Source organism: Pituophis catenifer, unplaced genomic scaffold (genome assembly GCF_029215685.1).
Source record: "Pituophis catenifer annectens isolate HBS135680 unplaced genomic scaffold, rPitCat1.0.hap2 SCAF_5, whole genome shotgun sequence".
NCBI classification, from domain to species: domain Eukaryota; kingdom Metazoa; phylum Chordata; class Lepidosauria; order Squamata; family Colubridae; genus Pituophis; species Pituophis catenifer.
In genome coordinates, this window is record NW_027256885.1 from 51,326,144 (window position 1) to 51,338,837 (window position 12,694).

Consider the following 12,694-nt stretch of genomic DNA (forward strand, 5'->3'; position numbering starts at 1 on the left):
CTTTTTGGTAAAAAAACAATTTTGGTCCAAGTGTATAAACTCATTTAATAGTTTCTTTAATCTTTCGGCCATATAAATCGAATCAATAAACAATAAATAAATTTAACTGATGCAAAAATTTTATAATCCGCATTTAATAGGGATATTGGTCTATAATTCTTTACTTGTTGCAGATCTGCCTCTTCTTTTGGTATCAAGGTTATGTATTCCTCCATCCATGAGTCCGGAATCTTAGCTTTAAGTAATAGTTCATTAAATACTTGCAGCATCACATTGCTTAATACATCTTGTAATGTTTTATATACCTCTGCTGGTAATCCATCCGGACCCGGTGTCTTCCCATTCTTTTGTCTTTTAATTCCCTCCATTAATTCCATCATTGATATTCTTTCTTCTAACATTTTTTTAAACTATTCCGGAATTCTGGGTATTTCCACTTTTTCTAAATACTGTTCTATCTTTTCTTCTGCCACTGTCTCTTGTTGGTACAGTCCATTATAATATTTCTCAATTATTCTCTTCTTTTCCTCACTTTTATAACATACCTTTCCATCTTGGGCTATTAATTGATTTATTAATTTCTTTTCTTTCTCCTTTTTCATTTTATATGCTAACCATCGTCCTGGTTTATTTGCATTTTCAAAGAAATTTTGCTTTGTAGCTTGTGGTCGACAGGTAAAACCCATTATCGTTTTAAAAAGAGACAAAGACTAAAATAATCCTGGAACAGAGTTTATTCTTTGCAAAGGGCCTCTCTCTCTAAAGTAGAGAAAGACGAAAATAAAACAATTTACACAAGTTTTTATAGTCTTCAGGAACATCAGAATACACGTCAATAAAGTACCTTGGGAATCAGTTTCATATCTTACATAACATCTTATATAACATATGCAGTACATAATCCACCCTGGAAATTCCCCAATTCCCAACAGAAATACCCCTCAAAAACATCAATTGCATACTTCCTTTAATTAATGAGGGCAAGTTAACCCAGGAACATATTTCCTGTAAGACAAACATCCTCTAAAAAACACAGGAATTACACACTTCCTTTCTCATGTTCTTAAATGTCAGTTAAATTATATAATCAGGTTATACAAGGTAAAACAAAACCTTAACATGATTTTAAAATGGCGTAACTCAGGTTATGCTTTTACAGGAATAATTCCTATTTTTCTCACAATCCCCCCTTCTCCTCTTCATTATCTTTTATTCCTGTAAACTATGAACATCCTGTAACAGTATAGAAACTCCTATCCATACAATAGGTAATTTGGTCAATGCCATGTTACCACATAAAAACATTAACCTGTAAGGAACTTGTATCCTTAGACATAGAAAATGTAACCCTTCCTCCAAAATTCAAAACTTCTTGTATGAAGGTATATAATTACCAAATAGCTCAGTGCATTGCTTATATAAAAATTCCATTCTATTTGTAAGGCCAATGTATTGAGGAACTATCTCATATGTACATTTGCACTTGGCACACACCATCTTCAAAAGATGACTTAATACATATCTCAGCTTCCTCAGTGGTGTCTATTAGGGTTAGTGGTGTTTCTATAAAAGAATAACGGTGCTCGAATTCAGTATGGAAACATAGCTGCTACCATGTTATAGGGCAACTAGGCAACACAGCCAAAATCCCCATTCCTATCCACACCTGTAGAATAACAAACATTACCACAAAAAACCCCATTATTCCTAGTGAACTAGCTCCCCCAACATATTGTTCAAAGAGATAAAAGATTATTATCTTACCTCCAAAACATCAATCAATCAAGGAGAACTTACATCCACTGGATACCAAAACATAGATTTACACCAATCAATAATATCTTTCCTCAATACAATAAAAAACACAACAAGAATTATTACCACTCCTAGCCAAATACAAAATTCTTCATAAAACTCTTCTTCCATCCATTGGTCCCCAATCGTCTAAGGTTTGTCATCAAAAAGTCAATTTAAAAGGGTTTGCAGGTTCCGCAGCAACTGTCCTTCCATAATGCAAAGCCACCAGTCCCTTGACTCTGGAATAGCATACCCAACCTTGTTCCTTAGTCCTCACAGCCGATTCAGTAGTCAGCAAGTTCCAAATTTCGTTTGCTCCAATAAATATTTATGCTGTTTCCTAATTTGAACTTCTTGTAAGCATATAATCTCTAATTTTATTTTTTCTAGTTTATTAAATATTCTTCTTTTTATTGCTGAGTTTAGTCCATTTACATTTACTGATATTACTTTTACTTCTTCCATTTTTACTTGTTTGTTTGTTTGGTAGATCTAGTCGTTCTTATTTCTCTTTCTTTTTCCTCATTCACTCTTTCTCCCTCTCTTAATGCTCTTTCCTCTTGTTCCTTGGTTGTCTCCTTTAATTGTTCTTTTTTCTCTTCTTGGCAGCTTGCCCCTCCTTCTTCTCTCAATCTCTCTTCTTCTTGGTGTTCTATGTATTGCTGATAAAATAGTTCTGCCTTTTCTATTGTATCCAATCTGTGTCTTTGTTCTTGTAGGTTCACCAAAATTCCTCCTGGTACCAACCATCTAAAACCCACTCCTTTTTTAATCAAATACTTCATCAAGAATTGGTATTCTTTTCTTAAGTCTCTCACCCTTCTTGGAACTAGTTTCAATGCCGCTATCTCTCTACCGTTATATTTTATCGTCGTGTTTCTCATAAACTGCAAAATCTCTGTTCTCAACGGTGTTTTGGTGAATCTGACATGTATTTCTCTGGGTAGATTATTTCTCATTGCATATCTTGTATGCACTCTGTAGATTTCATCTATCCCATTTATTATCTTTTCTGCGCTCTCTTTCATGACTTCCACTAGTATTTCAGCAATTTTTTCTGGTAGATTCTCTCCTTTTTCTTCCTCTACTGTATATTTTGAAATCTTAAGTAAAAGTCAGCCTTATCCATTTCCAACTGTATAATTGTCTTTTCCTGGTTTTTATCTATAGTTGTGAGTCTATAATCCATCTCCTCCACCTTTTTCTCTGTTGACTCTGCTTTCTCTTCCACTGCTATCAATCTTTGTTTGTTTTTTCCCATCATCTCTCTCACCTCCTTTACTTCTTCTTCCACTTGGAGTTTTATTTCATTGGGGGTGTTCCTTGGAACCCTGACATAAACAATGGAAGATTATAATTTAACATAAATATGTGTATTATTAGTAGAACTATATAAGTTTGTTAAATGTAATAAATATGATCACTAACATTCTATTTGTAGTAAAAGGAATGATTTTAGAATTGGATTGGCAAAAAAGCAGAGGGGACGTTTGCAATATTTGGTTCATTGGAAGGGATACCCCTTGTCTGAAGCCACATGGGTGAAGAGTTGGGATGTTCAGGCAAACACCTTAGTTAGGCAATTTCATGATAAATTCCCTGATAAGCCTAAGGGTCCTCCTGGGGGGGGAGAGGTGGTTAATGTGCTAATTGTGTTAACCCCCTGACTTCAGTCTTGTCCCAGGATGCGTTCCTTTCCTAAGGGGGGGAAGCCTGTCAGTTTTGGAAGACAATTTTCTTTTGCTTCTTAACTGCCACATATTTTAGCTGGGGAAGTTGGGAGGGGGTTGTTGGAGTGGTAGAAAGTTAGTCATAACAACATTCCGTATTCAAGGACTTTTGCCTGCGTTTGATGGAGACTGCCGGAAGATTGTATCCAGTTGAGTGTGAAGAGTTGATTGGACAATGTGATGAACTTGTGGGTGTGGGGCAGGGCTGTGAACTCTTAGCTGGGTGGAGAAAACCTGGAAGCTTTCAGATTCGGGTTTTCCCAGATGTGCCAACATGACATCTCTAATAAATTGGAACTTTGAGGAACCTCAGACCTCAGAGCTTTATTTCTTTGGGGGTGTTCCTTGGAACCCTGACATTCTTGTTGTGTTGCCATATCTGCTGGTTTTTGCGCCACAGAGCTTGATGCTGTTGTTATTGATGGTGATGATAAATGTGATGTTAGTTTCTTCATCTTGGTCTTTACTTTCAAACCACCCAATTTGTAATCCAAATGTCACAAGTAATTATAATCCACGTTTGTTGTCCTGGCCGCCGCGAATCTTCAGGTTCTTGTTACCCTAATCCATATACTTAGAAAACGATAGTAGCAAAAACCAAACAAACATATTTCACATGAAGGGAAAAAAGGATAGGAAAAAACAAAAACAAAACAAGAGGGAAAAAAAACCCACAAACCACCAAAAATGAAAAAAAAAATTACCAAGCCCAAAAAAAGGAAAAAAAAAAAAAAGAGAAGCACCAAAAACCAGCAAAAAAAAAAAAATCTGATTGAAAAAGACAAAAGTAAGAATGCAGTAAAAGCAGTGGAAAAAAATAGGCATCAAAAATACAAAATGTTAAAAAGAGAAAAAACAAGAAGAAAAAGAAAAGCAATCCAAATTCTTAGCTTCCAACATTTCAAATGTTAAAAGAAAGAAAATTCCAAAAGTCTTAGATTCAAATAGTCGGAAAAAATAATAAAACAGCAGGTGATGTATATAAAGAAAAAATAACAATATGCACCTTCAAACACGATGATTATAAAAAAGGTGCTAGAGTGTGCAGAATCAGATAAGTTAACAATGGAACTCAAAGACAGAGAGGAAACGATTTATTATGAAATATGGAATAGGTGGCATAATTGGCTGGAAAAGAAATCTAAAATCAATGTATAGTAATTGTTAAGAGAAGATATAATGAAAAGATAATATTTAATGTGTAGTAGGTATGTATATTATGTAGTGACTATATGAATAAGTATATAACAAATGCATTGTAAGCCGCCCTGAGTCTCCGGATAAGGGCGGCATATAAATCAAATTTAAAAAAAATGCATATGTATATAATTGGCCGAAGGATAAAATGGATATTACTAAAGATGCCAGTATTGGAAACCTGTTAAAGTGTAACTAAGATTTTAAAGATGTAAATGTTGAATAAAAATATTTTTTTAAAAAATAACAGTCAAACAGAACAGTCTTTAATCTATTGTTCAGCTGGTGGTCTCCCCCCGCCCCCTTTGTCTTCTTTTACTCCCAGTGAATCACAACACAATTTATCTTCAAAGTTCTATTTCACAAGTTATAAACATTACTCAAGGTCATTCTTTGTTTTTATAATCCATTACTTATCCACCAAAAAAAGGGGGAAAAACTTTTTTACACCATTAGATGGCACTATATTTATTTATTTATTTATTTATTTTATTTATTTATTTATTTATTTATTTTATTTGATTTCTATACCGCCCTACTCCCGAAGGACTCAGGGCGGTGCACAGCCAAACAATAAAAACACATACATACAAATTTAAAAGTAGAATAAAATCAAATTAAATAATTTTGGCCCCAACAAATTTAAAACCCCAAACTTTTAAAACCAATTTAAAATTGAATGTATAAAATACTAAAAGATATTTAAAAATTAAAAATCTTTTATAAAAGAGGGGGAAAATTAGGCCAGGCCGGCCTGGTGAAATAGTAAGGTCTTTAAAGCGCGGCAGAAGGTGCGCCGATCTGGGATCCTCCGTATCTCTGGGGGGAGCTCGTTCCAGATAGTAGGTGCCCCCACAGAGAAGGCTCTCCCCCTGGGGGCTGCCAGTCGGCATTGTTTGGCTTACGGCACCCGGAGGAGCCCCTCTCTATGGGAGCGTACTGGTCGGTGGGAGGCTATTGGTGGTAGTAGGCGGTCCCACAAGTACCCAGGTCCTAAGCCATGGAGCGCTTTAAAGGTGGTAACCAAAACCTTGAAGCGCACCCAGAAGACCACCAGGAGCCAGTGCAGCTCGCACAGGAGGGGTGTTATATGGGAACGCCGTGTCGCTCCCATTACCACCCGTGCGGCCCCACTCTGCGCCAGTTGGAGCCTCCGGGTGCTCCTCAAGGGGAGCCCCATGTAGAGAGCGTTGCAATAGTCCAGGCGGGAGGTGACAAGGGCATGAGTGACCGTGCGTAACGAGTCCCGATCCAGAAAGGGACGCAATTGGCGAATCAGGTGAACCTGATGAAAAATCCTCCCGGTCACGGCCGTCAAGTGCTCTTCTAAAGACAGCCGTGAATCCAGGAGGATGCCCAAGTTGCGAGCCCTCTCCGTGGGGGCCAATGATTTGCCCCCAATAGTCAGTGATGGCGTCAGCTGGCTATATCGGGACGTCGGAAACCACAGCCACTCGGTCTTGGATGGGTTGAGCCTGAACCTGTTCCTCCCCATCCAGATCCGTACGGCCTCCAGGCACCGGGACATCACTTCAAGGGCATCGTTGGGGTGATCCGGGGTGGAGATGTACAGCTGGGTGTCGTCAGCGTACTGATGGTACTCCACCCCGAAACCACGGATGATCTCGCCCAGCGGCTTCACATAAATGTTGAACAGGAGAGGCGAGAGGACCGACCCTTGCGGCACCCCACATATGAGGGGCCTCGGGGTCGACCTCTGTCCCCCTGTCAACACAGACTGCGACCGGTCAGAGAGAAAGGAGGAGAACCACCGCAACACAGTGCCTCCCACCCCTAACTCTTCCAACCGGTGCAGCATGATACCATGGTCGATGGTATCAAAAGCCGCTGAGAGATCTAACAGGACCAGGACAGAGGAGCACCCCCTGTCCCGAGCCCTCCAGAGATCATCAACCAACGCGACCAATGCCGTTTCCGTGCTGTACCCAGGCCTGAAGCCCGACTGGAATGGATCCAGATACGTCGTTTCATCCAGGTGCTGGGGGAGCTGTTGCGCGACCACACTCTCAACAACCTTCGCCACGAAGCGAAGGTTGGAGACCGGACGATAATTTACCAACATTGCCGGGTCCAGGGAAGGCTTCTTGAGGAGAGGCCTCACCACCGCCTCTTTCAAGGCGGTGGGAAAGTCACCCTCACCCAGCGAACCGTTTATAATCCCCTGGAGCCAGCCTCGTGTCACTTCCCGGGAAGCCAGTACTAACCAGGAAGGACACGGGTCCAATAAACAAGTGGTCGCGTTCAGTCTACCCAGAATCCTGTCCACATCCTCAGGGGTCACAGGATCAAACTCATCCCAGATAACATTCTCAAGACCTGGCCCTGTCTCTCCCCCTCCCAGTCGGAGTCCGAATCTTCCCGAATCTGAGTAATTTTGTATATAACTCCACAACTCACTTCCACTGTCATGGTCTGATCATTCGCTCCTCCGACTGGACTTCTGTACCGCTGCCCCCCACTGCAGGGAGGCGGAACCAGTTAGGTGGTTCTGCCCCAGGCGCCTGATGGATCCAGATGGATTCCAGAGGGAGCTTGGGCCATTCCCTGAGGTTCTGGCTCACAACTCGACTCGACTGAAGACCTGGTGGCCGCCGGAGCCTTGGATCGCGTAGTCCCTTTGCAGCCTCTGACCTGGTGCCGATCCCATGTAGCTCCCTGGTTCTCTGAGGAACTGAGGGAAATGAAGCGCTGGAAAAGACACCTAGAGAGTGGTTGGAGGGCCAGCTGATCCGAATCCGACCGGACACTGGTGAGGTCTCATATTAAGACCTACCTAGTGGTGATAAAAGCAGCAAAATCTGACTATTTTTCCACTCTTATCATGTCAGCAGATAACCGCCCAGCCACCCTGTGTAGGGTGACCCATTCCCTGCTTCATCTGGGAGCGAGGGAAGACCCCTTACAGGGTAGAGCTGAGGACTTTGTGCAATATCTGCATGACAAAATCGCTCAGATTCGGGAAGGATTGGACTCTGACTGGGTAGTTTCAGGCGAGGTGACTGAAGCGGGCCTTGAGAATGTTATCTGGGAGGAGTTTGATCTGGTGGCTCCTGAGGACGTGGACAGGATTCTGGGCAGGCTTAGTGCGGCCACATGTTTATTGGACCCGTGTCCCTCCTGGTTGGTGCTGGCCTCCTGGGAGGTTACACGAGGCTGGCTCCAGGGGATTATTAATGGTTCTTTGAGTGAGGGTTACTTCCCTGCCACCTTGAAGGAGGCGTTGGTGAGGGCTCTCCTTAAGAAGCCTTCCCTGGACCCGGCTGTATTAGCAAATTATCGTCCAGTCTCCAACCTTCGCTTTGTGGCGAAGGTTGTTGAGAGTGTGGTGGCGCGACAGCTCCCCCGGTACCTGGAGGAAACGGTCTATCTAGATCCATTCCAGTCAGGTTTCAGGCCTGGGTACAGCACGGAAATGGCATTGGTCACGTTGGTTGATGATCTCTGGAGGGCTCGGGACAGGGGTTGTTCCTCTGTCCTGGTCCTATTAGATCTCTCAGTGGCTTTTGAAACCATCGACCATGGTATCATGCTGCGCTGATTGGAGGGGTTGGGGGTAGGGGGCACCGTGTTGTGGTGGTTCTCCTCCTTCCTCTCTGACCGGTCGCAGTTCGTGTTGACGGGGGGGACAGAAATCGACCTCAAGGCGCCTTGTGTGTGGGGTGCCGCAAGGGTCAGTTCTCTCTACCCTTTTGTTCAACATTTATGTGAAGCCGCTGGGTGAGATCATCCGTGGTTTCGGGGTGAAGTGCCATCAGTACGCTGATGACACTCAGCTGTACATCTCCACCCCGGACCACCCCAACGATGCCCTTGATGTGATGTCCCGGTGCCTGGAGGCTGTGCGGATCTGGATGGGGAGGAACAGGCTCAGGCTCAACCCGTCCAAGACCGAGTGGCTGTGGCTTCCGGCATCCCGATATAGTCAGTTGGTGCCATCGCTGACTATTGGGGGCGAGTCGTTGGCCCCCACAGAGAGGGCTCGCAACTTGGGCGTCCTCCTGGATACACGGCTGTCTTTAGAAGAGCATATGACAGCTGTGGCCAGGGGGGCTTTTTATCAGGTTCGCCTGATCCGCCAGTTGCCTCCCTTTCTGGATCGGGATGCCTTACGCACGGTCACTCATGCTCTCGTCACGTCCCGCCTGGACTACTGTAATGCTCTCTACATGGGGCTCCCCTTGAAGAGCACCTGGAGGCTTCAACTGGTCCAGAATGCGGCCGTGCGGGTGGTTATGGGGGCAACTCGGTGCTCCCATGTAACACCTCTCCTGCGCGAGCTGCACTGGCTCCTGGTGGTCTTCCAGGTGTGCTTCAAGGTATTGGTTACCACCTTTAGAGCGCTCCATGGCTTAGGGCCCGGGTATTTACAAGACCACCTTCTGCCACCGATAGCCTCCCACTGACCAGTACGCTCCCACAGAGAGGGGCTCCTCAGGGTGCCGTCGGTCAAACAATGCTGACTGGTGGCCCCCAGGGGGAGCGCCTTCTCTGTGGGGGCACCTACCCTCTGGAATGAGCTGACCCCGGAGATACAGCAGATCCCGGATCTACGCACCTTTCACCATGCCCTAAAGACGTTTTTATTCCAACAAGCCGGGCTGGCCTAACTCTTTTAAATTGTTTTAATTTTTTTTTTTTTGTAAATATTTTTTTTATTTTTTCCCAAACATAAACAAAAAATATAACTTTCAAGAACAGAGTTTCAATCCGGTCATAGATGGCTAACATGCTTACATTCTTTTAACACGCTCTATTCCACTTTTCCATTACATCTTTTAAAAATTTAAAACAGCGGAAAAAAAACAAAAAACAAATTTAAACATAAAATTCTAACACTTTCATCTAAACAAATCTAATATATCAATACAGTTTTAACTTCAAATTAAATTTTAGCTCATTATCTCTGTACCTATATCTCATCAATATCCAAATAGTTATTAACAATATTCTAGTCTCTTATTCTAATTATATACCTTACAATTTTATCACCAAAATTATCAAGTTCAATTTCAATACAACTCCATTTTGTTAAAATTTATAAAACACAATTTTATCAACATCTTAATTATTTGACCCTTTTTATCAAATCAAAATATCTTGAACTTTCCAATTTAATATCCCACATATTACACAGTTTTATCACAAGAACATATTGCTTATTCTTCTCCAAATTATCAACTCTTTTGAGATTATTCCCAATATTATCTCCTCCCAATCTCCCAACATTATTGGCTGATTTCCAGCATATTGTATTTGACTAGTTTCTAGCATAAGCTTCTCCCAGACTCCCTCCATTGTTTGGCTGATTTCCAGCATATTTTGATTGGCTAATTTCTAGCATAATCTCCTCCAGAACTCCTTCCATTGTTTGGCTGATTTCCAGCATATTTTTCTCCAACTCTCCTCCTATTGCTTGGCTGATTTCCAGCATATTTTATTTGGCTAATTTCTAGCATAATCTCCTCCAGAGCTCCTTCCATTGTTTGGCTGATTTCCAGCATTTTATTGGCTGATTTCCAGCATTTTCTGATTGGCTGATTTCCAGCATAGTCTCCTCCAACTCTCCTGCCATTGTTTGGCTGATTTCCAACATTTTATTTATTTTCCCACTTACTTCCTCTGAGTCTCTAACTCTTATCTAGTTAGTATCCTTCACCTCATTATTTTAGTTTTCCCTTACATCATAATTATCTATTTAATCTCTATATCTCAGCATAGTCATCAAAGTTAATTCTCATTATGTTTCATAATAATCATCATTTCCCATATTTGTTAAATTAGATCACAATTTATCTCTATCATCTGTGTATTTCATAGTTTCATTCAGTAATATGTTAATCAATCATAGTCAACAGTCTAACTTTGTTTGCAGAATATAGTTAAGACATATTACAACAAATAATAAGTTTTCTTAAAATTATCTCACTTTAGTATACACTTCCCATAGTAATTTTTAACCACTTAGTATATAAATCCCTATTTTAATTGCCATTTATTATTATTTTTTCTTCAATCCACTTTCCTGCTTAGTCACCACAGACTTCATGGCAATTTTGTAGCCATCCATCTGTCAATCTTCATTAACTTCGTTAACTTTCACAGGTTTAAATTCCCAAAAAAATACTTCTTCAATCCACTCCAAAGAGAACAGAAAAAAAAAGTCCAATTTTCCAAATTATTAGAAACAAATTCTTCTAAGCCAAATTAATTAATGCAAAGTTTGTCTTGGGTCTCCATTTTTTCCCCCCTTTCTTTTAAATCCTCAAGCCCCACGGATCAGTAGCCGCTGTTTAAGGTTGGGGTCTTATTTTAAAAAAATATTCCAAGTAATCCCTTTATTTGCCTGGGTTGGTGTCACTCACCGGCTTTGAAATGCTCATTCTTTCTTCTTCCTCCTGCACGATCTTGTATCCCGGTCTGCCGCAGCTTTGTGGCAGCCGCCATGGCTGCCTACCCCCTCCGCCAACTTTGAGGATTCCCTCTGGCCTCTGAGGAACTTGCCTGTTCCTCTTGGCCCTCCGAGGCACTCCTCTTCACCCCCCATCCCTACAAGATGAGGGTCGGTCCGAAGACCAGTCGGGCAGCGGTTTGTCAGTCGGGGTTTCCGCAGGCTCGTTAGAGCCCGCTAATTCCCCGACTGTGGCGCCGCGGCTCCAGACCGGAAGTCCTAAATTGTTTTAATTTTTAAACTGTTTAATTATGGGTTTTAATACAGGGGTGCTTTTAATTGTGGGCCAAATTAATTTAATCAGATTTTAATATTGTTTTTAAATTTTGTGTTTTTTGTGTTTTATCTGTTGGCTGTTCACCGCCCCGAGTCCTTCGGGAGAAGGGCGGTATATAAATATAAACAATAAATAAATAAATAAATAAATAAATAAATAAATAAATAAATAAATAAATAAATATTTGATCCGACTTAGATCTTTCCAGTGTAAATTTTAAAGTCCAAATTTCATCCATATTTCAAACAAAAATCACTCTACCCAATCTGCTTTCCATTTATTTTCCAAATCTGTTCATACTTCTTAAAAATTTTCTTTTATTTATGGACATCGCTCTTTCACCGCTAGCCCGGAAATGGGGAGGTAGCCGGATATCCACTTCCTCCCCTTTCACTCTTGCTGTTTTCCTTCAGTTCTAACTTCTTTTTTTTTAAAGTTCAGGGAGTATGCTAAAAATAGGAGTCTTGTTTCCAAGACAGAAATTTCCTTCTCACCCAGATGATGTGTCTTGCTTCTTCTTTCCTTTTCTTCATGCGTGGCTGCCCCAGCTTTGCGACAGCTCTCAATGGCTGTCTTCCCAGCTGCAGAGTCAAAGACTCTTCGCCAGCGCTACAGGGAATTTGCGACTTCCCTGTCCACACCAGCCTGTGCCCCCTTTCTTCACACTGTGAACCCCCAAAACAGCTGAAATGTCGGCGCTCACCCCGGAGTTCCAAAGTTCATGTCATTCTGCCGTGACGCTGGCCACGCCCTCCTCATTTTGTTTGTTGCACCGACTTCATTGTCCCGACTGGAAGGAATGAACTGGAGATTTTTTTTTCTTCCAATAATTTGGCAACCATGAAGGGACTCCCAGCTAACCTAGCCAATGGACCAGGCCCGGGTAAGTCACCATCCTGCTGGCAACAGACCCCTTTTGTCTGTGGGTCAGCTTTCTGGACTTTGCCTGGGCGGTGAAGGGTAGTAAAGGGTGTTTTTGAGGTGTTGCGCTCAACGGCTGCTCAGAAAGGAGGTGAGTACTGCGAAATTTGAAGCTATTTGGAAACCCCAGGGGAGCGGAAGGATGTCTGTGTGTGTAGGTGAGTGAAAGGACTCTCCCAGTCACAACTGGATCCTGCATCCTCTGCACCATTCCTAGCCACAGCCAGACCTATTGCTAGTCCCACAGGACTGTGACTGATGAGTTCTGGAAAGCAAGGGAGTTTAGCCAGAACGTAGGACCTT